This window comes from Rhinatrema bivittatum, chromosome 3 (genome assembly GCF_901001135.1).
Source record: "Rhinatrema bivittatum chromosome 3, aRhiBiv1.1, whole genome shotgun sequence".
Lineage (NCBI taxonomy): Eukaryota > Metazoa > Chordata > Amphibia > Gymnophiona > Rhinatrematidae > Rhinatrema > Rhinatrema bivittatum.
The window spans coordinates 178543044-178569033 of NC_042617.1; the positions used below are offsets into that span (position 1 = coordinate 178543044).

The window sequence follows — 25990 nt, forward strand, 5'->3', positions numbered from 1 at the left end:
GAATGGATGTCTGGGCGAGAGCTTGTGTCTGTGGGTGTGAATGGATGCCTGGGTGAGAGCTTGTGTTTGTGGGTGTGAATGGGTGCCTGGGTGAGAGCTTGTGTCTGAGGGTGTGAATGGGTGCCTGGGTGAGAGCTTGTGTCTGTGGGTGTGAATGGATATCTGGGTGAGAGCTTGTGTCTGTGGGTGTGAATGGGTGCCTGGGTGAGAGCTTGTGTCTGTGGGTGTGAATGGGTGCCTGGGTGAGAGCTTGTGTCTGTGGGTGTGAATGGGTGCCTGGGTGAGAGCTTGTGTCTGAGGGTGTGAATGGGTGCCTGGGGGAGAGCTTGTGTCGGAGGGTGTGAATGGGTGCCTGGGGGAGAGCTTGTGTCGGAGGGTGTGAATGGGTACTTGGGTGAGAGCTTGTGTCATTGGGTGTGAATGGGTGCTTGGGTGAGAGCTTGTGTGTAGGGGTGTGAATGGAAGCCTGGGTGAGAGCTGGTGTGAATGGGTGTAAGAGCTTTTGTGTGTGATTGAGAGCTTGTATATAAGAGAACATGAGTGTGATTGAGAGAGCGAGACTGGTCAGGGAGGTGATGTGTTTCTGTGTGAGAGAGAGAAACTGGTCAGGAAGATGACTGGTGTGAAAGAGACCGAGACTGGTCGTGGGGTCTATTTGGGGATGTGTGTGTTGTGAGTGACTGGTTGTGGGTGCTAAGGAAGAAGTTTGAGGACAGAGCTTCAGCAGCCCTTGCTGCTTCTGGTTAGTGCTATTGGCCTGGAAGGGAAAGGAGTAGGAGAGTTGCTGGAGAAGGTAAGTAAAGGTGGCTTTTTAAATTTATTTTTCTTGATTGACTGCCATTTTAATTATTGGGTATTATGCGATGTCTGCTGTTTTGAAATATTTTATTGATATTTGGACATGTTTTAATAATTTTTATGAGTATTTAATTGAATATTATTCTGTTCAGCAGCTGCTTTGTAACATTTTTGTTATAACTTTACAATGATTTCTGTGTGGGGCTCTGTAGCAGCTTGGCTTATTCTGTTTTCCCAATAGGAAATGTTTTAGTGTTTAGGGCCTGGTTTAATAGTTGTATTTCTTAGATAGGGTTGTTACTGTTTGCGTGTGTTCCGTAATACAGGTGTAACTTTGTGCAGGTTAGTTTGTGTGCATTATTGCAAATCCTGAGTCTGTTAGGTGCTATATTTCTCTTTCCATTTCTCCAGGTTCGCACTGTATGCAGAGTAGCTTTTTTGGTTTTCCGTTCCAGTTTCTGTCTCCATATTTATAATTTGTGTTTTTTCTGTACTTGGTGAAGGTCAGTTCTGGGTGTGTGACCAAAGTGAGGTGTTTTACTAGCATGTAGGCATTTGTATCAATCTTATTTGATGTGTTTTCTCAATAGGATATGCATTAGTGGTAAATTACTGTCTTTTCATAAGGAAGGCTATTGTGCCTGGTAGTAAAGGGAGTTTGTTTTGCTTTTACTGAGATGTCATCAGAACCAGAATATCTTTTTTTTGTATGGTGAGTTGTACGGGTTATGCCCTAGATCTGCTCTGCACTCATTGCTGAGGGTTGAGGGGAGTCCTGTGGATGGAGAGTGCATGTTTACACTTAGCCCCGTGATGGTCACATGTTCAGTGTGTCACGCATATGAGAACCATTTGTCAGGTGTGTCCTGGCCAAAAAAAGGTTGAGAACCACTGCTGTAGATAGTATAAGTTAATACCATAAGAAAATTATTCCTTACCTGCTAATTTTCGTTCCTGTAGTACCATGGATCATTCCAGACTGTGGGTTATGTTCCCTGTCCAGCAGATGGAGTTAGAACCAAAAATTCCCAGGGGAGGACCTATATAGCCATGCCTCCCTCGCCTCAATCCTCAGTAACTGGACTAGCAAAGCCAAGACGAGAAGAGACAGAACCAGAGGAATCAATTAATCTCAAAAATATAGAGAAAAAAATAACAGCTGTAAGTGACAGCAACTAACTTGTACTCAAAAAACTGTAACTGAGAACTTGCAAACAGCACTGTGTTCAAAGACACAGCTCGCAATAACTAGAGATACAGAGTGAAAATATTGTGAAGACAGGAAAGCAGGGATGGCCCACAAAGAACCCCCAAAACCAGGGAGGGGTCTGGAATGATCCATGGTACTACAGGAACGAAAATTAGCAGATAAGGAATAATTTTCTTTTCCCTGTACTTACCAGGATCATTCCAGACTGTGGGATGTACCAAAGCTTCCCCATCATGGGTGGGTCGCGGACAGCCCTGCCCGTATGACCCTGTCTCCAAGCTGACCTTGAGACGGAGCACGAATGTCTAGACGATAATGTCTTGCAAAAGTGTGGAGAGACTTCCATGTGGCTGCCCTGCAGATTTCCTGAGAAGAAACTGCAGAGCATTCCGCCCACGACGTCGCTTGAGCGCGGAGAGAATGCGCCTTAACAGCTAAAGGTGGAGACTTACCCACTCCGATGTATGCGGCTATAATCGCTCCTTTCAGCCAGCGAGCGATTGATTGTTTGGATGCCATGCAACCCTTCCTGGGTCCCGACCAAAGGACAAACAAATGATCAGAGAGTCGAAATTCATTAGTGACCTCCAAATAATGTATCAAAGAACATCGGACATCCAACCGACGCAGGTCAGAAGAATCAGAGGATAAAAATGATGGAAGCTCTATCGATTGGTTGAGATGGAAAGTCGAGACCACCTTCGGCAGAAAAGATGGAACTGTCCGCAGGGATACTCCCCCTGGCGTGAAACGAAGGTATGGCTCCCTACATGATAGAGCTTGTAGTTCAGAGATCTGACGTGCTGAGCTGATCGCCACCAGGAAGATGGTCTTAAGGGTGACATCCTTGAGTGTGGCCGAAATCAGAGGCTCAAAGGGCGGTGCACATAGAGCCCGGAGTACCAAATTGAGATTCCAAGAAGGACAAGGTGGTCTAATTGGAGGCTTCAAGTGTTTTACCCCCTTTAGAAAACATAGGATATCTGGATGTGAGGCCAGGAGCTCCCTGTCATTACTACGTAGGAAGGCTCCCAACGCCGCCACTTGCACACGAAGAGAATTATAGGCAAGGCCCAAATCCAGACCAGCCTGTAGGAAGGAAAGCACATGCATCACCGAGGCCTGCGTTGGTAGAATCGATTTTGACTCGCACCATTCCTCAAAAACCTTCCATACTCTGACATGAGTAACCGACGTGGATGTCTTCCTAGCTTTCAGGAGCGTGGAGATGACAGATTCTGGATATCCGCGCTGTCTCAATTGATGCCTCTCAAAAGCCAAGCCGCAAGACAGAAGCGATGTGCCTCCTTGAAAAATATTGGTCCTTGACGAAGAAGACGTGGCAGATGACTGAGCCGAAGAGGGCCGTCTACTGCCAGATTGAGAAGATCTGCAAACCATGGTCGACGAGGCCACTCTGGTGCAACTAGGATCACCGGACCTTGATGCGTCTCTATCCGTCGGATAACCTTGCCCACTAGAGGCCATGGAGGAAAGACATACAGGAGACACTGTCGAGGCCAGGGAAGAACCAGCACGTCGACTCCTTCCGCGCCGCGCTCTCACCTGCGGCTGAAGAACCGGGCGGCCTTTGCATTTGTCGCGGTTGCCATTAGATCCACATGGGGTCTCCCCCAACGCTGTACTATTCTTCGCATTGCGTCCTCCGAGAGTTCCCACTCTCCGGGATCCAGGTGTTGTCGACTGAGAAAATCTGCCTGAACGTTGTCCACGCCTGCTATGTGCAAAGCCGCTAGCCGCTGTAAGTGTAGCTCCGCCCATGTCATCAACTCGATACGAAAACGAGGAACTCTGAGACACTTGTTGACCATCTTGAGATCCAGGATAGGTCGAAAAGTGCCCTCTTTCTTGGGAACCACGAAGTAGATTGAATAATGACCTTTTCCCAGTTCGGAGGCCGCTACCGGTACTATCGCCCCCAGCTGTAGCAGACGATCGAGAGTCTGTCGGACTGCTAATTGTTTGAGACGGGAACCGCAAGGAGAAAACAGAAAACGATCTCAGGGTTCGTGTACAAAATCTAATACGAAGCCTTGTCTTAAGATGTCCAGCACCCATTGATCCGACGTAATTTGGGCCCACTCCTTGTAAAAGAGAGTAAGGCGACCCCCCAGGTGGGGGATCCCCTCTTGGGTCCTTCTGGCATCATTGTGAAGCCTTCGAGGAAGGACCTGCCCCTTGAGTATCCTTACCGTGGCGGCACCCTCGAAAGGACCGTTTCCAGGTGTGTGATCGTGTAGAAGGAGCCCGAGGTGTCTGCTGTCTAGTAGGACGCGACCTCCGTTGATTGCGGTACCTATTTCTGGAGGAATAAAAAGATCTAGAAGAACGTGGACGATCTTCTGGTAGCTTGTGCACCGCATTCTCATTAAGAGATTTGATGATCTGATCCAAATCTTCCCCAAATAGGCAGCTACCCTTGAAAGGAAGGGAACTCAGGCGCGTCTTAGACGAAGCATCTGCTGCCCAGTTGTGTAGCCACAAAAGACGACGAGCGGACACCGCCGCCACCATGGAAAGAGCGAGGACCCTTAACAGATCATAAAAAGCATCAGCTCCATAGGCAACCACCGCTTCAAGTCTATCAGCCTGAATAGTCTCTGCCTGTGGCAAAGATTGGGAAGTGAGAAGTTGTTGTACCCAACGCAGAGCTGCTCGCTGTGCTAGGGAACTGCAGATAGCAGCCCTCATCCCCAATGCTGAGACTTCGAAGATACGCTTGAGGTAAACCTCGAGCTTGCGATCCTGGACATCCTTCAACGCCGTCCCGCCCGTGACCGGGATGGTAGTATGTTTCGTGACCGTGGATACCGCTGAATCAACAGCAGGAACCTTAAGAATCTCCAAGAAATCAGTGGGGAGAGGGTATAACTTTTCCATGGCTTGACCGACTCGAAGATTGGCCTCAGGAGTATCCCACTCCCTTGAGATCAATTGCAAGATGTTGTGATGCGTGGGAAAAGCTTTCGCTAGAGGTCGTAAGCCCGCTAGGAGAGGATCCCCTTTCTTAATCTTCAGATCCTGAGCCACAGGATCCGGAGGAGGGTCAATGTCCCTTTGCTGGAGGATGTGGGGGATGAGATCATCCAATTCCGCTGCTTGAAAAATACGGAGGACCCTCGGGTCGTCACCTTCTACCTGGGCCGCCAGGGAGGGATCATCCGCATCTGGATCTTGCCATGGATCCCCCGACGGTTGTTGCAGCGGTATAGGAACCACCGGGGGGGGGGGGGGCTGAGTGGACCCCGCACCCCCTGTGGGCAAAGAAGCCCTCCCTAAGGGAGGCTCTGCCGTCGAAAACTGTGTCAAGCAGGCCAGTTTGGGGGGAGGGGGACCCCAAATTCCAAGATTCGGATCCCTGCTCTGTAAAAATGCCTTGTGCATTAAAACAATGAATTCTGGCGAAAAAGCGGGAAGTGCTGATGAGGGGCCCCCTGAGACGTCATCCCCTTGCCTACCCTGGTCCGTTGCGCTCCGAAACTCCATACTGTTAGAGGAAACCTGGAGAGGAGCGTCGACGTCCTCCTCAGAGAGAGCTGCCTCCGAGTCAGCTGAGAAAATGGCCGCCGTTCCCGCGCTGAGAGGAAACGGGGCATGCCGCTTCCTGCCAGCGTGGTCTGACTCTCCTCCAAGCTGCCTACCAGGTAAGCCATACTCCCCCTCAGGAAAAGCTGAAGAAAATCCCTCTGAGGTCTGCTGAAGCCCGTGCCGAGCTCCGGAGCCGTTCGGCGATTTCTGCATTGCGGCGGGAGGGAGGGGGAGGGGCGGCTGCGGCGCGCGGCAACAACTGAAGCGGCGAATTAATAAAACTCTTCGGCCTCCGGACCCCTCACCGTCCCCAAGAGACCGTTGGGGAAAAACGCCGTCCCGACTGTGAGCAGCTCCGGGGAATGGGTCGTCGCAGAGCTGCAGGGCGGGAACTCCAATCATTCCCTGAAAGGGAGGAGGGGAAAAGGAAAACTCCGGGGCTAGGGGGAGCGGTCGGCACTACAGACTTCCACCCCTCACAAATTCCTGTTCCTACCAACGACTGTAAATGAAATAAAAATAACACTTACCACACTCTAGCCAGGCAAGGAAGAGGAAAAAACAAAGAGATAGGAAGAGAGAAATAAAGTGACAGGCAAAAAACACAACCTGTCAGCAAGTTCCTGACTGGAAAACAGTGTCTCTCTTTGAACGGAGTGGTCCTGTCAGAACACTACAGAACCTATCCCTTAGAAGAAAACCTTTATCTAATATTATTTAATTGATTCCTCAAAGAGAAAATAAAACTAGAAAAGTGCTGGGGACCACCGTGTCCCCTGCTCAATCTGCTGGAGTTAGAACTATACTGAGGATTGAGGCGAGGGAGGCGTGGCTATATAGGTCCTCCCCTGGGAATTTTTGGTTCTAACTCCATCTGCTGGACAGGGAACATAACCCACAGTCTGGAATGATCCTGGTACGTACAGGGAAGTAAAAATACCTTTTAACAGCATTACTTTTGTAATCTGATAAAAAAAATGAATACATACTGCCTGTTTTGTGGTGGTTATAGTAAGTTTAGAAGTGCTGCCAGGAATTTCTCTTCAAAAAAAGCCATTTTTTGTGGTTTAAGCACTAGAACAGCCTGGCCTCACTTCACTGTTTTTTTTTTTCCTAAAGCAAATTTGCTTACCAGCAGGATGAATTAACCATGACAAGTGGGTGACGTCATCCAATGCTAGCAAATGGACCCTTCTCTCTTAGCTCATAGAGCTTTTGCACTACTGAACATGTAGAGGGAGTTCCTGCAAGGTATTGCCTCAAACTCCTCTGTTGATTTTAGAGCTAAATCTTTCTAGGTAGTTGACTCTCCAGGGAGGCAAGTAGGTATTTGGCATGGCTAATTCATTTTGCTGTCTCTGAAGAACACCATTTGTGGTAAGCAAATTTGCTTTCTCCGTCGACAAGCAGGACTGAATTAGTCATTACACAAGGGGTGTCCCAAGCTGAGGTTTGCAGTGGAACACTTACTGAAAAAGGCAACGTGGACCTCTCCATGGAAAGCAGACTATGGGGTGAACAGGCTATGCAAAACTGCTTGTCCATATTTACTGTCACTTCTTGATAGACTGTCCAGTCAGTAATGGAATGGGAAAGGGTGCACTGATGACCAAGTTGCAGCTTTGAGGATGTCTTTGATGGGCACAGCTCACAGATGAGCCACCAATGCAGCTATTGCTCTCATTTGATGAACCTTAACTGAGTCTATAATCTGAAGGCCAGCTGGTGCATAACAGTAAGTCAGAATGTCCCCACAGAGAGATGGTTGTAAAAGCTGAAACCCCCCCTCAATGTAATTAAATACAGACACACACATAAAAATGACACCAAACTTCCTGTATCATCTGATGATAAGCAGGCTGTGGGTATATATAAAAACAGAAATATAAATAAAATTACTTTAAAATATCTCTATGCAGATGCCAGAAGTCTGAAAAATAAAACTGGAGAGTTAGAATGTATGGCGCTAAAGGAAGATATAGACACAATAGTTATCTTGGAGACCTGCTGGAAGTAGGATAACCAGTGGGACACTGTGATATGAGGGTACAAATTATAATGACATGACAGGGCAGATAAAACTGGTGGAAGGGTAGCATTATATGTTAAGGACTGGACAGTGAAGCAGGATAAATGTTTTGGAAGAAACAAACTGCACTTTGGAATTATTTATTTATTTATTTATTTTTAACTTTTATATACCGACATTCTTGCATTGAATGCAAATCATGCCGGTTTACTTCTGGATATACATTCCAAGGGTTAAAGGGAAGAGTATATTAGTGGGGATATATTACCATCCGTCAAGCCAAGATGAGGAAACAGACTGCAAAATGCTAACAGAGATTAGACTGGCTAGTGAAATGGGTAAGACAATAATGGGAAACTTCAATTTCTCAAGTATTGTTTGAGTAAATGTCACATCAGGAAATGCATGGGACGTAAAGTTCCTAGATGTCATCAATGACTGCTTCATGCAGAAGCTAGTCATGGAACCAACAAAAGGGGAAACTATATTAGATACAGTCTACAGCGGAATGCAGGACCTTGTGCAAGAGATAAAAGTAGTAGATCCACTTGGCAACAGTGATCACAATATAATAAAATTTGACACAGTCACTGGAGGGTGAATACTAAGGAAAACTACTACAATAGCATTTAACTATAGAAAGGGAGACTATGAAAAATGAGGAAATTTGTTGCAAAAAAAAAAAAAAAAGAGTAATCCACAAGGTTAAAAACTTGCAGAAGGCATGGGCACTGTTTAAAATTACCATCCTTGAGGCCTAGACAACATGTATTCCATGCATTAAAAAAGATCACAGGAAAACCAAACGAGTGCTGATGTGGTTTAATAGTGAGGTGAAAGAGACATTTAAAGTCAAAACGACATCATTCAAAAAATGGAAAGCAGATACATGTCTGGAAAATAGGGAAGTGCATAAACACTGGCAAGCTAGATGTAAAAATGTAATTAAGTAGGATAAGAATGAATTTGAAAATAATCTTGCCTTAGAGGAAAACACAAGTAATAAAACTTTTTTCAAATACATTTGAAGCAAAAAGTTTGTGAGGGAGTCAGTTAGGCCTCTAGATGACTAAGGAGTAAAAGGCATAGTCAGGGAGGACAAGGAAATAGCAGAAAGCTAAATTATTATTTGTTTTCTCGGTCTTTACTGGGAAGCATGCCTGGGTCATACCCACATCAAAAACATTTATTGATATTGATGACTGAGTGACTAGATGTAATCACTGTGAAATTGGAGGTTGTAATAATACAATTTGACAGACTATCAATAACAAATCCCTGTGACCTGATGGTATTAATCCTAGAGTTCTGAAGGAACTAAAAAATAAAATTGCAGACCTATTTTTGGTGATTTGCAACCTTACATTTAAAATCACCATTATGGAGGATGGCCATTATGATGCCAATTTTTAGAAAAGGCTCCAGGGGTGATCTGGGAAATTATAAACTGATGTACCTGCCATCTGTGCTGGGCAAAATAGTTGAAGCTATTCTGAAAAATAAAATTATTGACTAAATAAATAGAAATAGCTTAATGAGAGAGTTAATATAGCTTTTGGAAAGGGAAGTCTTGCCTTACCAATTTACTAGATGTTTTGAGGGTGCAAACAAACATGTTATTAAAGATGAGCTGGTTGATATAGTATATTTGGATTTTCAGAGGGCATTTGAGAAAATCAGGAAATTGTGAGGTCATGGGATTGGAAGCAATAGCCAATTGTGGATTGCTAACCGGAGTAAAAACAGAAAACAGAGGGCAAGACTAACTGGTCAGTTTTCCAAATGGAGCGCCCCAGGTGTCTGTATTGGGACCTGTTCTATGTAGCATATTCATAAATGATCTGGAGAAAGGAGCTTTGAGTGAGGTGATCAAATTTGCAGATGATACAAAATTGTTTTGAGTCATTTCAAATAGCAGTGGATTGTGAAGAACTAGAGAAGGTCCTTGTGAGATTAGGAGACTGGACTTCTAAATGGCAGATGCAATTTAATGTGGACACAGTAATGCACATGGGGAAAAATAATCCCAAGTACAGGTATACCATGCTGGTTTCCATGTTAGAAGTCAAAACTCAGGAAAAGGACCCCAAAATCCTTGTGAACAATATATTGAAATCTTTGGCTCAGTGTTTGGCAGCAGACAAAAAGGCAAAAAGAATGTTAGGAATTATTTGGAAAGAAATAGAGAACAAAACTGAGAATATAATAATGCTTTTATATAGATCCATAGTGTGACTGCACTTTGAGTATTGTGTGCAGTTCTAGTTACCTTATCTCAAAAAAGGCAGCAGACATTGAAAAGGTACAAGAGAACAGCAACAAAAATGATTAAGGGGATGGAAAAGCTAAACAGATTAGTGCTCTTTAGCTTGGAAAAGAGATGACTGAGAGGGTATATGATTGAAATTTATAAAAATATGAGTGAAGTGAAATGGGTAAATAGGATTGGTTATTTACCCTTTCAAACAACATTAGGACTAGGGAACACTCCAACTAGGAAGCATTTTTCTCTCTGTGTACAGTCAAGCTATGTAATTTGTTGCTGGAGGATGTGGTCAAAGCAACTAACATAGTGGGTTCAAAAGAGGATAGGACAAGTTTCTGAAGGAAAAGTCCATAAACAGTTATTAGCCAGGTGGACTTGGAAAAGCTAGCGCTTATCCCTGGAGTAAGAAAACAAGAAATAGATCAACTATTCAGGATCTGATGAGTACCTGTGACTCACTCTGGTCACTGTTGGAGACAGAATTATGGGCTCAATGGACCTTGATCTGACCCAGCATGGCACTTTTTATGTTCTTATGCTTGATTCATAAGAAAAACTGAGACTACTTTTGGAAGAAACTTGGGATGGGTTTGAACTACCAACTTATTGTGGAATAACTAAAAATAGGGAGATTAAGGCACCAATGCCTCAAGCTCACAGATTCTTCTGGCTGACATGATCACAACAAGGAATAATACTTTCCATGTGACATTTTAATGAAGCCGACTTCTAATGGCTTGAAGGATGGCTTCATAAACTGTGCAAGAACATCAAGATCCAATGGAGCAGGTGGTTTGGCCACAGTAGATTTAGTATGCCATAAGACTTTCATAAATTTTGCCACTGAAGGATGAGCAGAAATCAGCCTGCCTTCTGTTTGAAAATGGTAGGCCGCAATGGCACTTAAGTGCACCTTCGCTGACAAGATACTGAGTCCTAAAGAGGAAAGATAAAACAAGTATTGCAGCAGATCTTGTGGTTCAAATGTGAGTTCCAGGGAGCTTTCATGACATCAGGAACTAAAAACATAAGAAGTTGCCATACTGGGTCAGGCCGAGGATCCATGAAGCCCAGCATCCTGTTTCCAACAGTGACTAATCCAGGTTACAAGTACCTGATAAATACCAAAACAGTAAATAAATCCCATGCAACCCAATGCCAGTAATAAGCAGTGGCTATTCCCTAAGTCAATTTGATTAATATTTTATGGACTTTTCAAACCTTTTTTAAACCCAGCTATGCTAACTGCTTAACCATATTCTCTGTCAAATTCCTGGCAAATTGCAGAGCTTAATTGGGTGTTGAATGAAAAAGAATTTTTTCCAATTTGTTTAAATGTGCTATTTGCTAACTTCATGGAATTCCCCATAATTCTTGTATTATCCAAAACAGTAAATAACCAATTCACATTTACCTGTTCTAGTTCTCTCATGATTTTATTGACCTTTGTCATATCCCCCCCTCAGCCATTTTCTCTCCAACCTGAACAGCCCTAACTTCTTTAGCCTTTCCTCATAGGGGACTCATTTCATCCACTTTATTATTTTGGTCACCCTTCCCTGAACCTTTTCCAGTGTAACTATATCTTTTTTGACATATGGCGGCCAGAACTGCACACAATAATCCAGGTGCAGCCTCACCATGGAGTGATATAGAAGTACTATGATATTCTCCATGTTATTCACTGTTCCTTTCCCACTGTTAAAAAATACCATCCTAGAAACACAGTTCAAATGTATTCCACACATTAAGAAAGGTGGAAGGAAGGCAAAACGATTACTGGCATGGTTAAAAGGTGAGGTGAAAGAGGGTATTTTAGCCAAGAGATATTCATTCAAAAATTGGAAGAAGGATCCAACAGAACAAAATAGGATAAAGCATAAGCATTGGCAAGTCAAATGTAAGACTTTGATAAGACAGGCTAAGAGAGAATTTGGAAAGAAGTAGGTCATAGAGGCAAAAACTCACAGTAAAAACCTTTTTTAAAATATATCCGAAGCAGAAAGCCTACGATGATTGAGGGGTTAAAGGGGCACCTACAGAAGATAAGGCAATCACGGAAAGATTAAATTATTTTTTTCCTTCAGTGATTACTAAAGAGGATGTTGGGGAGATATTCGTTCTGGAGAAGGTTTTCATGGGTAATGATTCAGATGGACTGAACCAAATCACGGTAAACCCAGAAGATGTGGTAGGCCTGATTGACAAACTGAAGAGTAGTAAATTGCCTGGACCAGATGGTATACACCCCAGGGTTCTGAAGGAACTCAAAAATGAAATTTCAAATCTATTAGAAAAATTTGTAACCTATTATTAAAATCATCTATTGTACCTGAAGACTGGAGGGTGGCTAATGTAACCCCCAATATTTAAAAAGGGCTCCGGGGGCGAGCCAAGAAACTACAGACCAGTTAGCCTGACTTCAGTGCCAAAGTGTTCAAAAGATCAAAATTACAGAACATATTGAAAGACATGATTTAATTGAACAAAATCAGCATGGCTTTATCCAAGGCAACTCTTGCCTCACAAATCTGCTTGACTTTTTTTGAAGGGGTTAACAAACATGAGGATAAAGGTGAACCGGTAGATGATGTGTATGTAGATTTTCAGAAGGCATTTGACAAAGTTCCTCATGAGAGGCTTCTAGGAAAAGTAAAGAGTCATGGGATAACTGGCGACGTCCTTTTGTGGACTACAAACTAGTTAAAATCAGGAAATTGAGTAGGATTAAAGAATAATTTTTTCAGTGGAGGGGGGTGGCCAGTGGAGTGCCTCAGGGATCTGTACTGGGACCTGTGCTTTTTAATATATTTATAAATGATCTGGAAAAGAATACGATGAGTGAGGTAATCAAATTTACAGATGATACAAAGTTATTCAGAGTCGTTAAATCACAAGCAGATTGTGATAAATTGCAGGAGGACCTTGTGAGACTGGAAAATTGGGCATCCAAATGGCAGATGAAATTTAATGTGGATAAGTGCAAGGTGATGCATATACAGAAAAATAACCCATGCTATAGTTACATGATGTTAGGTTCCATATTAGGAGCTACCCCAGGAAAGAGATTTAGGCATCATAGTAGATAATACATTGAAATCATCGGCTCAGTTTGCTGCGGCAGTGCAAAAAGCAAACAGAATGTTAGGAATTATTAGGAAGGGAATGGTGAAGAAAACAGAAAATGTCATAATGCCTCAGTATCACTCCATGGTGAGACCGCACCTTGAATACTGTGTACAATTCTGATCGCCACATCTCAAAATAGATATAGTTGTGATGGAGAAGGTACTGAGAAGGGTGACCAAAATGATAACGGCGATGGAACAGCTCCCCTATGAGGAAAGACTAAAGAGGTTAGGACTGTTCAGCTTGGAGAAGAGACGGCTTAAGGGGGATATGATAGAGGTGTTTAAAATCATGAGAGGTCTAGAAGGGTAAATGTGAATTGGTTATTTACTCTTTCGATAATAGAAGGATTAGGGGGCACTCCATGAAGTTAGCGTGTAAGAACATAAGAAAATGCCATACTCTGACCATCAAGCCATAAGAACCTGGCAAGTACCCAAAAACTAAGTCTATTCCATGTTACCATTACTAATGGCAGTGGCTATTCTCTAAGTGAACTTAATAGCAGGTAATGGACTTCTCCTCCAAGAACTTATCCAATCCTTTTTTAAACACAGCTATACTAACTGCACTAACCATATCCTCTGGCAACAAATTCCAGAGTTTAATTGTGCGTTGAGTAAAAAAGAACTTTCTCTGATTAGTTTTAAATGTGCCCCATGCTAACTTCATGGAGTGCCCCCTAGTCTTTCCACTATCCGAAAGAGTAAATAACCGATTCACATCTACCCGTTCTAGACCTCTCATGTTTTTAAACACCTCTATCATATCCCCCCTCAGTCGTCTCTTCTCCAAGCTGAAAAGTCCTAACCTCTTTAGTCTTTCCTCATAGGGGAGTTGTTCCATTCCCCTTATCATTTTGGTAGCCCTTCTCTGTTCCATTCCCCTTATCATTTTGGTAGCCCTTCTCTGTACCATCTCCATCGCAATTATATCTTTTTTGAGATGCGGCGACCAGAATTGTACACAGTATTTAAGGTGCGGTCTCATCATGGAGTAATACTGAGGCATTATGACATTTTCCGTTTTTTTCACCATTCCCTTTCTAATAATTCCCAACATTCTGAAAGTTTAGCACAAGAGCCTAGGATTTGCACACTGTTCCTCTTCCAGTCATTAAATCAAATTTGATCATATTATGATCACTATTGCCAAGCAGCCCCACCACCGTTACCTCTCTCACCAAGTCCTGTGCTCCACTGAGAATTAGATCTAAAATTGCTCCCTCTCTCGTTGGCTCCTGAACCAATTGCTCCATAAAGCTATCATTTATTCCATCCAGGAACGTTATCTCTCTAGCGTGACCCGATGATACATTTACCCAGTCAATATTGGGGTAATTGAAGTCCCCATTATTACTGCACTACCAATTTGGTTAGCTTCCCTAATTTCACTTAGCATTTCACTGTCCGTGTAGCACATTTAAAACTAATCGGAGAAAGTTCTTTTTCACTCAACGCACAATTAAACTCTGGAATTTGTTGCCAGGGGACATGGTTAGTGCAATTAGTGTAGCTGGTTTAAAAAAGGTTTGGATAAGTTCTTGGAGGAGAAGTCCATTACCTGCTATTAATCAAGTTGACTTAGAAAACAGCCACTGCTATTACTAGCATCAGTGGCATGGGATATACTTAGTTTTTGGGTACTTGCCAGGTACTTGTAACCTGGATTGGCCACTGTTGGAAACATGATGCTGGGCTTGATGGACCCTTGTCCTGACCCAGTATGGCATATTCTTATGTTCTTATAATTCACACTACAAGGCAAATGCCTCATTCCTAAATCCATTACAAGCTCCTGTACTACCTTGGTACTGCAAGGTCACTGGACAGACATCATCATCTTGATGTAGCAGGAAGAGATCCTGTAGCTAGGACCTGCTCTCTAGGTAATGCACCAAGGATGGATCTCAGGGTCTTGTGCCCACGAGAAATGGGTTAGGTCAGCCATCATAGTTGATGATTCTGTTGTTAGGAATGTAGATAGCTGCACAGCTATAGGATGTGATAATCACTTAGTAACTTGCTTACCTGGTGCAAAGGTAGCGGCCCTCATGTATCACCTACATAGGATTTTAGACAGTGCTGGGGAGGAGCCGGCTGTCGTAGTACATGTTGACACCATGTACATAGGGAGGTATAAGAGGGAGATATTGGAAGCCAAATTTAGCATCTTAAATAGAAAGTTGAAAATCCAGAACCTCCAGGGTAGCATTCTCTGAAATGTTCCCTATTCCATGTGCAGGACCCTAGAGGCAAACAGAGCACCAGAATCTCAATGCATGGATGAGATGATGATTCAGCAAGAGGGCTTTAGTTTTGTTAGGAACTGGGCAACAGTCTGAAAGGTTGAATATAATTCAAATAAATAAATAAAGGAGAAACCTATTCTGAAAGATTGAGTTCTACCTTAGATAGATAAGGAGAACTTTTCAGACTTATCCAGTTATGTAGGCCTATTGCTACTTAGCTGGATAAATTGGAATTTAAGTGCTGCTACTTATATGAATAAGTTCAAATTTTTCCATCTAAAGGAAAAGCACTACTTAGCCAAATAAGTTGGAAATTAGCTGGATAAGTGTGCACAACTCACATACCCACATATTTGTACTTCCACTTTTACAAGGAAACTCACGTAGATTGTTATTGCATTAATTTACACTTTTAGCCCCTCTTTCACATGTGTAAATCAAGGTATTTCTAATAGGGGCGGATTTTAAAAGGATTTACGAGCATAACTGCTCCTGTGCGCACCGAGCCTATTTTGCATAGGCCCGGCGACGCGGGCAAGCCCCAGGATGCGCGTATGTCCCGGGGCTTTGTGAAAGGGGCAGGGTGGGGGCGGGATCGAGGCCTCCGGCATAGCGGCCGTGCCGGGGGATTGCGCGCCAGCAGCCGGCTGGTGCACGCAAGTTACGCCTGCCAGAGGCAGGCGTAAATAAAATAAAGGTAGGGGGGATTTAGGTAGGGCTGGGGGGCAGGTTAGATAGGGGAAGGGAGGGGAAGGTGGAGGGGGTGCGGAAGGAAAGTTCCCTCCGAGGCCGCTCCGATTTCAGAGTGGCCTCAGAGGGAATGGGGAAAGCCATCGGGGCTCCCCTAGGGCTCGGCGCGCGCAAGGTGCAATAGTGTGCACCCCCTTGCATGCACCGACCCCGGATTTTATAACATGTGCTCGGCTGCGCGCGCATGTTATAAAATCGGGCGTACATTTGAGTGCCCCTAACAGCAATGAAAGCAAAATTGCTTACCTTGTAATAGGTGTTATCCCAGGACAGCAGGATGTAGTCCTCACATATGGGTGACGTCATCCACGGAGCCCTTAGGCGGGAAAAAACTTCTGGCAAGTTTCTAGAAGCTTTTAACTGGCTGCCTGAGGCTACTGAGCATGCCCGGCATGCCATGATATTCCCTGCCACAGGGGTCTCACTCCAGTCTTGTATGTAGCAATAAGCGTAAGCAAAAATAAAATAATAAAGTCTGAGGCCCAACTCCGCGGGGTGGCGGGTGGGTTCCGTGAGGACTACATCCTGCTGTCCTGGGATAACACCTATTACAAGGTAAGCAATTTTGCTTTATCCCAGGACAAGCAGGATGCTAGTCCTCACATATGGGTGATTAGCAAGCTAGAGGCTGAGTCATTGTCCATGCAGTTAGCCGTCAAGTATGCTTGAGGAAATGATGCAGCCGAAGATCACAGTAGGCTGGATGTAGAAGGAGTTGGGATTAAACTGGAAACAAGTTCTTTAAGACAGATTGTCCATAGGCTGAATCCTGTCGTCCTTCCTTGTCCAAACAGTAATGAGCTGCAAAGGTGTGGAGAGAACTCCATGTTGCTGCTTTACAAATGTCAATGATTGGTACTCAACGAAAATGTGCTACTGAAGTTGACATTGCTCTTACTGAATGTGCCTTTACTCGCCCTTGGAGAGGAAGGCCTGCTTTTGTATAGCAAAATTGTATGCAGTCTGCTAACCAATTGGATAGAGTATGCTTTCCCACTGCTTTACCTGGCTTATTTGGGTCATAAGAGACGAAAAGCTGATTGGATTTTCTGAGGGACGTAGTGCGATTCAAGTAATAGGACAATGCACGTTTACAGTCCAAAGTGTGTAAAGCTCTTTCGCCTTGATGAGAGTGAGGCTTTGGAAAGAATGTGGGTAGAACTATAGTTTGATTTAAGTGGAATTCCGTAACTACCTTAGGAAGGAATTTTGGATGTGTTCGGAGAACCACTCTGTCATGGAGAAACCTTGTATAAGGTTCATATGTGACAAGAGCTTGTAATTCACTAACCCTCCTAGCTGATGTAATGGCTATGAGGAAAATAGTTTTCCATGTGAGAAATTTAAGTTCACAGGTATCTATGGGTTCAAAGGGAGAACGCATTAAACCTGTTAAGACCAGATTCAGGTCCCATTGCGTAGCTGGGGGTCGAATTGGTGGTTTAAGTTGAGTTAGACCTCTCATGAATCTACTGACGAGAGGTTGTGTGGAGATAGGTGCATCTCCTATTTTGTTATGATAAGCTGAGATTGCACTCAAATGTACTCTGATTGACGATGTCTGAAGACCAGAGTCTGAAAGATAGTACAGATAATCTAGCAGAGTAGCTGTGGGGCAAGTGAAAGGATCTGCATTGTTGTGCTTGCACCAGGAAGTAAATTGTTTCCACTTGAAAGAATAATTCTTTCTTGTGGAAGGTTTGCGGGAAGCTATTAGCACTTGAGAAACATTAGTTGAGAGATTGAGTGATGTTAAGATCAAGCTTTCAACATCCATGCTGTCAAGGATAGGGATTGAAGGTTGGGATGGCGCAACTGGCCCTGATCCTGAGTGATGAGAGTGGGAGCTACTCCCAGGCGTATTGGATCCTTGATTGACAGGTCTAGCAGTGTGGGAAACCATACTTGTCGAGGCCAATATGGGGCTATGAGAATCATGGACCCCTTGTCCTGTTGTAGCTTCACCAGCGTCTTGGTGATAAGCGGTATTGGAGGATACGCATATAGTAGGCCTGAGTTCCAAGGGCGAGCAAAGGCGTCCCTGGCTGGTTGGTGCTTCTGGTTGTGTAGAGAACAGAAGTTGTCCACCTTGTGGTTCAGAGGCGACGCAAAGAGGTCTGTTGTTGGTTGTCCCCAACGTTGGAATATCTGTGTCGCTATGGAGGGATTCAGAGACCACTCGTGTGGTTGGAACTGACGACTGAGTCGGTCTGCTAGTACATTTTGAATCCCTGCTAGATAAGTAGCCTGTAGGAACATTGAGTGGTTCAAGGCCCAGTCCCAAATTTGTGCCGCTTCCTGACAAAGGAGATACAATCCCGTACCTCCCTGTTTGTTGATGTACCACATGGCTACAGTATTGTCTGTTTGGATTAGCACAGTCTTGTGTGAAAGGCAGTCCTTGAACGCATGCAGCGCATAACGTATAGCTCGAAGTTCCAGAAAATTGATTTGATAAGTGGCCTCGAGTTTTGTCCAAGTCCCTTGCGTTTGGAAAGAGTTCACATGAGCTCCCCATCCCAAGGTGGATGCATCTGTAGTTAATGTTATCTGAGGGATCGGTTTTTGGAAGGGTAGGCCCTTGCGCAAATTGTCTTTGAGTGTCCACCATCGTAGCGATGAGCGTAGCTGGTGGGTTACTTGGATGCGAGAGTGAAGTGGTTGGATGGCTTGGATCCATTGTGATCGAAGAGTCCATTGGGTTAGTCGCATGGCAAGTCTTGCCATAGGAGTGACGTGTACCGTTGATGCCATGTGGCCTAGTAAGATTAGAAACTGATGAGCTGTTGCTTGTGGTTGTATGGACATGGAGTACGCCAGCCGGGACAGTATTTGAGCACGATCTTCTGGAAGAAAAGCTTGTGCAAGGTTTGTGTCTAATTCTGCTCCTATGTATTGTAGCAGATGAGACGGCTGGAGGTGGGATTTTTGATAGTTTATGAGAAAACCCAACCTGTGAAGTAACTGTATTGTGTATCGTAGAGACGTTAGTGCTCCTTGATGTGACTGGCTTTTTATCAGCCAATCGTCTAGGTAAGGGAAGACATGAACACCTTGTTTGTGCAAATGTCCTGCTATTACTGCTAGGCATTTTGTGAATACTCTGGGAGCTGAGGCAAGGCCGAATGGTAGGACTCTGTATTGAAAATGCTGGTGTCCCACCCTGAATCTTAGGTACTTGCGATGAGGTGGGAATATAGGTATGTGAGTATAAGCATCTTGGAGATCCAGAGAACAAAGCCAATCCCCCCTTTGTATGAGAGGAAGCATGGTGCCTAATGATACCATCCTGAATTTTTCTTTTCTTAGAAATTTGTTGAGATTTCTGAGATCTAGAATGGGACGAAGTCCTCCTGTTTTCTTTGGAATGAGGAAATACCGGGAATAGAATCCTCTTCCCTTCTGGGAGTGTGGTACGTGTTCCACAGCTTTTGCTTTCAGAAGAGTAGATAATTCCATTTGTAGTTGAGGAATGTGTTCGAGATAGGAGTTTTGTGGAGGAAACTCCTGCGGGGAAGCTGTGAAGTCCAGGTGGTAACCTTGTTGAACTATGGATAAGACCCATTGATCTGTGGTGATGCTTTCCCATTCGTTGTAAAATTGGGAAATCCTTCCCCCTACTGGTAACTCTGGAAAGGGGTTTGGTCTTTGTTCTCCGGGACTGCTTTCAAAAGCCAGAGGTGGAAGCTGTTTGGGGCGGAGGCTGCGGCCTTGCAGCTCTCTGCTGTCTTTGTTGAGGCCGTTGTTGAGGCCTTGTAGAGCGTGGTCTAGAGGTTTGAGGGTAATATCTCCTCGGCCGGTAGAAAGGTCGTCTGGTGTCTCTACGCGGCGGCCTGCGAGCAGGGTGAGGTGTAGGCTCATGGGACAGAGTGGAGAGCTGTTTTAATGTTTCAGAGTGCTCTCTAAGTTGTGTTACGGCATCCTGTACCTTTGCTCCGAATAAGTTGTCACCTTGGCAAGGCAAGTCCACCAGTTTATCTTGGACTTCTGGACGTAAGTCCGAAGCCTTCAACCAGGCCCATCTTCGTGCACTGATGCCAGATGCTGCCGTTCTGGAGGAAGTCTCAAACGCATCATATGCTGCTCGCACCTCATGTTTGCCCGAATCCAGACCTTTCTGCACAATCTGTTGTGCTGCCTCCTGTTGTTGTTGAGGTAGAGATGGGAGGAACTCCTCAATCTGCTTCCACAGATTTCTTTGATGCTGTGTCATATACAGCTGGTACGCCGCTATTTTAGAATTCAGCATCGCTCCCTGATAAATCTTTCACCCCATAAGGTCTAGAAATCTGTTATCTTTCCCTGGAGGGATAGAGGCGTGCGTTCTAGACCTACGTGACTTCTTTTGTGCAGATTCCACAACTAATGAGGTGTGTGGCAGTTGTGGTTTCTCAAACCCTGGGGCTGCTTGGACTAAATACGTGGAGTCCACTCTACGATTTACTCCAGGTGTTGTACACGGGTGCTCCCAAATCCTTTGTTGAAGTTGTAGTAGCACTTCATGAACTGGGATAGCTAGGTTATGTTTTGGGGGATCTACGAACTGTAGTATCTCTAGTGTCTGCTGCCTTTCATCCTTCTCCGCTTGGAGCTGAAAAGGGATGGATTCTGACATCTCTTGAATGAAAGAAGCAAAGGATAAATCCTCAGGAGGGGATTGTTTCTTGGCCTGAGGCGGAGTACCTTCTGATAAAAAATCCTCTGAAGAATGCTCCGATTGTGTATCTGACCATGTCTCTGTTGGTGGCTGGTATGAATGATGGTCCAGCCCTTTCGATGGTGATATCCCAGATGGTCCTTGTAAAGGATCTTGGGTGTCTTGCTCATCCTCACTAGCATCACTTTCCTCCTCAGGTTGTGAAGGCAAAGAAGCTAAAAGATCCTGATATCTTTTTGTTAGCATTGCATGTAGTCTTTGCTCAGAAGAAACTTCTGGAGCCTGCAAAGATGTGTGCTTAGACTTTCTTGATGCCTTTGTTCCCTGCCCTGGAGCTCTGGATGGAGCTAGGGTGTAATGTGGTGTTGTTTGTGCAGCAGTAGGAAGTGCTGTAGTTAGAAAAGAGAACATTGAAATGGGAATCAATGAGGAGATAGGCCTGGAAGCCATCGTGGAGATCGAGGTTTGTAAAATAGTCGATTCCATCGATGGCTGTGACAGTTGTATCGTTGGATCAGTCGGTATCACTGAAGAACAGCAGGCCGCCTCCATCGGCGTAGAGAGCGCTGTTAGCGGAGACGCTGCAGTCGTCCTCGCCATCGAGATGGACGATGGCATCGGCATCGAGATCGATGGTGGCACCGGCATCGATATCGAGGAGGGCATCGACTCGATAGTCGGCATCGATGGAATTATCGGCATCGGCCCGATGGCCGGCATCGACTGAGAAGTCGGCATCGACCCGGCATCGGCAGTGTTGCCGGCATGCTTTCTTTAAGGGCATCAGTGACAATTTTCTTAATCAATGCTGTTAAGTCTGTCACCGAAGTTGTTGGTATCGGTTCCTCTGTAGGTGTAACGGAGGTCGATGACAATTTCTGCTGTTTGGATACCGGTTCCTCCGGCGGTGGCAATGGAGGAATCGAGTGATGTCTACGGTGCTTATGCTTTGTGCAAACTTCAGATACGGACTTTGACGATGCCACGGATGGTGTTGGCGATGAAGCGTCTCCCGAACCTTCTGGGATTCTTGTTTTGAGAAGTATTTTCTTCGATAAGCCTACCGGTGAAGATTTAGTCGATGACGACGGCGACGGCGATGCCCGGATTTGAAAAATCTGAGCCATCTTTTCATGGCGAAGTTTCCTACCTTTCGCCGTCATTTCTTGACACTGGGCACAAGAGGCGATGTCATGGTCTCCGCCCAAACAGCGTACGCACTCGACGTGCGGGTCTGTGATCGACATAGTCCGGTTGCAGGCCGGACATTTTTTGAATCCGGAAGTTTTCTCCGTCGACATCCGTCGATGAATTCGGATTCCTTTTTGTCAAAAAAGAGTATGATGTTTGTCACCAGCCGGTGACAAACCGAGCGAGACCCGTAAAGGGTAAAAAGTTGAGAATTAAAGTTAGTCGTTGTGAGGTAACTCACGGGGCTCCTGGAAACCGCAATGCAGCTAGCAGCGCGGAAAAAAGAAGACTGGAGTGAGACCCCTGTGGCAGGGAATATCATGGCATGCTGGGCATGCTCAGTAGCCTCAGGCAGCCAGTTAAAAGCTTCTAGAAACTTGCCAGAAGTTTTTTCCCGCCTAAGGGCTCCGTGGATGACGTCACCCATATGTGAGGACTAGCATCCTGCTTGTCCTGGGATAAATAACCATTTCTAAAATTTAGTCTACCAGTTCGCCCAGTCCATCTGCAGCTCATGAAGACCCTCCTGGCTTTTCAGCCTGAAGCCCCCCCATTGCACCCAGACCCTCTAGCCAGTCATTTTTTTCACTTTAATAATGTTTATAATCACTTACACCAGATATTGAGCAGAAGTAAATATACAAAAGTAAAGATGTCCATGTATAACTTAGGCTGGTTTTAAAATAGCCACTTATGTGCGTAAATGTTTTACACTAGAACTCCCCTGGCATGCACTTTTCTTACACATGTAAAGGTACTTACAGACCCCGATTTATGCATGTAAGTTGCAGTTTTAAAAATATGTATTCACGTATGTGCTGTTTTAAACTCGTGTTAATTTTAACTCCCACAATATTTGCAAATTCACTTCAAATTCATTAAGGATATTCTGAAAACCCAACCTGTTGCAGCCCTTGAGTGCTGGAAGTGAATACCACTTCTTTAGCAGCTGAACATGTAGGTCTCTGACTGAGGCACTTGTTTAAAGTAGCAGAGCCTCCTTTACACCTTCAGAAATTGTTATGCACAATTGCATAGGTGACTGCATACTTGTTTTTGAAGACCATGTTGGAATTCTGTAAGGATGATGCAAAATGTTTAATTGCAAATAATGCACTACATTTATTTGGAAATATTTTAGAAACATCAGTCTTCCTCCCCAGCTTGTATACTGTAGTAAGCATGTTGAAATGTCTTGTAAAATAATAATAATAATAAGCAAAAGACAAAAGAAACCTATCTGGTTCTCAAAGGAGGTGGCTGACAAAATAAAGGCTAAAAGAACAGCGTTCAAGAAATATAAAAGATCCCAAAGGGAGGAGCACAAAGAAGAATATCTGGTAGAACTGAGGGAGATGAAGAAATTAATCAAGATGGCAAAAGTCAAGCTGAAGAGAGGATTGCCAAGGAGGTAAAGAGAGGTGACAAAACATTTTTCAGATACATCAGTGAAAAGAGAAAAGTTCAAAGTGGTATAGTGAAATTGAAAGGTGAAAAGGATCAATGTGTGGAGAGAGATGAAGAAATGGCAGAAATATTAAATTAATACTTCTGTTCTGTGTTCACTAAGGAGGACCCTGGAGAAGGACTGTCCCTAGTTAAAAAGAAACTGGAGGGGAGTGGAGTAGATGTAACTCCATTTACAGTAGAAAATGTATGGGAAGAGCTGGAGAAACTGAAAGTGGACAAAGCCATGGGGCCTGATGAGGTTCATCCCAGGATACTGAGGGAGCTCAGAGATGTGCTGGCGGGTCCGCTGTGTGACCTGTTCAATAGATCCCTAGAAACGGGAGTGGTGCCGAGTGATTGGAGAAGAGCGGTGGTGGTCCCGCTTCACAAGAGTGGGAACAGAGAAGAGGCTGGTAACTACAGACCGGTTAGCCTCACTTCGGTGGTGGGAAAAGTAATGGAGTCACTGTTGAAAGAGAGAATAGTGAACTATCTACAGTTGGGAGAATTGATGGACCAGAGGCAGCATGGATTCACCAGGGGAAGATCCTGTCAGACAAATCTGATTGACTTTTTTGACTGGGTAACCAAGGAATTGGATCGAGGAAGAGCACTCGATGTCATCTACTTGGATTTTAGCAGAGCTTTTGACACTGTTCCACACAAGAGACTGGTGAATAAAATGAGAAGCTTAGGAGTGAGTGCCGAGGTGGTGGCCTGGATTGCAAACTGGTTGACGGACAGAAGACAATGTGTGATGGTAAATGGAACTCTCTCTGAAGAGAGAGCGGTTTTAAGTGGTGTACCGCAGGGATCGGTGTTGGGACCGGTCCTTTTCAATATCTTTGTGAGCGACATTGCGGAAGGGATAGAAGGTAAGGTATGTCTTTTTGCAGATGACACTAAGATCTGCAACAGAGTGGACACGCCGGAAGGAGTGGAGAGAATGAAACGGGATTTAAGGAAGCTGGAAGAATGGTCAAAGATATGGCAGCTGAGATTCAATGCCAAGAAGTGCAGAGTCATGCATATGGGGAGTGGAAATCCGAATGAACTGTATTCGATGGGGGGAGAAAGGCTGATGTGCACGGAGCAGGAGAGAGACCTTGGGGTGATGGTGTCTAATGATCTGAAGTCGGCGAAACAATGTGACAAGGCGATAGCTAAAGCCAGAAGAATGCTGGGCTGCATAGAGAGAGGAATATCGAGTAAGAAAAGGGAAGTGATTATCCCCTTGTACAGGTCCTTGGTGAGACCTCACCTGGAGTATTGTGTTCAGTTCTGGAGACCGTATCTCCGAAGAGACAGAGACAAGTTGGAGGCGGTCCAGAGAAGGGCGACCAAAAAGGTGGAAGGTCTTCATCGAATGACTTATGAGGAGAGATTGAAGAATCTAAATATGTACACCCTGGAGGAAAGGAGGAGCAGAGGTGATATGATACAGACTTTCAGATACTTGAAAGGTTTTAATGATCCAAAGACAACGACAAACCTTTTCCGTAGGAAAAAAATCAGCAGAACCAGGGATCACGATTTGAAGCTCCAGGGAGGAAGATTCAGAACCAATGTTAGGAAGTATTTCTTCATGGAGAGGGTGGTGGATGCCTGGAATGCCCTTCCGGAGGAAGTAGTGAAGACCAGAACTGTGAAGGACTTCAAAGGGGCGTGGGATAAACACTGTGGATCCATAAAGTCAAGAGGCCGTCAATGAAGAGTGGGTGGCTCGCCAGAATGACGGCTACTGCCTGGAGATAATACCCTTATTCAATAAACATACACATGGTTACTGTGACTCCAACATCGCTCTAAGCTTCAACAGCAAGAGGAAATGTGGAAAAAAGGATTTGCACTCACAAAGCGGGGAGTAGCTGGCTTGTTACGGCGGTTACTACCCCAAACCAAATAAGCCTGATACTTCACTTTCAATGCATATCCAGCATAGCTCTCTGCTTCAATGGCAGGGGAGAAGAAAAACTGATACTTCACGCATATCCAGCATAGCTCTCTACTTCATCGGCAGGGGAGAAGAAAAACTGATACTTCACGCATATCCAGCATAGCTCTATGCTTCAACGGCAGGGGAGAAGTAAAACTAATACTTCACGCATATCCAGCATAACTCCCTGCTTCAACGGCAGGGGAGAAGTAAAACTAATAGTTCACGCATATCCAGCATAGCTCCCTGCTTCAACGGCAGGGGAGAAGTAAAACTAATAGTTCACGCATATCCAGCATAGCTCTCTGCTTCAACGGCAGGGGAGAAGAAAAACAACCAATAAGGGCTGAATAACATAGTCTGGGTAAAACAAATAAGCATGGGTGTAGCTTGCTTATTGCGGCGGTTACTACCCCTACTACCCCTAACTAATCAAGCTTGATATTTCACTCGGATGCAGCTCCATCACTGCTCTCTACATTAATGGCGGGGTGGAAGGGAAATAGAACCAAAAAGCTAAGAGAAACAGATAAGTATGAGAAAAAAATGTGTGAAGCTTGCTGGGCATCCTGGATGGGCCATTTGGTCTTCTTCTGCCGTCATTTCTATGTTTCCATGTTTCTATATTTTTCTCCTGGTGGCTAGGTGTAGCGGGGAGAAGTATTTTACCAAAAAATGTATAGCATGCTCCCTTTCCAAAAAACAAAATAAGCAACTGAAATGGCTATTGTAGGCTGTTTATTGTAACAAAGTGAATCAGGCAGATATTTAGGGT

General features: G+C 44.6%; 1 protein-coding gene across 9 annotated transcripts in view; it reads right to left on the bottom strand.

The window, feature by feature from the left end:
- Window positions 1-25990, bottom strand: part of SDCCAG8 (serologically defined colon cancer antigen 8) — a 694410-nt gene that overhangs the window by 32800 nt on the left and 635620 nt on the right. The window contains exon 19 of one of the 9 annotated variants that reach the window (XM_029593989.1): window positions 22802-22906. The exons of the other annotated variants lie outside the window; for them this stretch is intronic. The gene's annotated coding sequence lies outside the window, so the exon portion shown is untranslated. Of the gene's footprint in view, window positions 1-22801; window positions 22907-25990 lie in introns of those variants that run through there. 9 annotated transcript variants of the gene reach the window in all.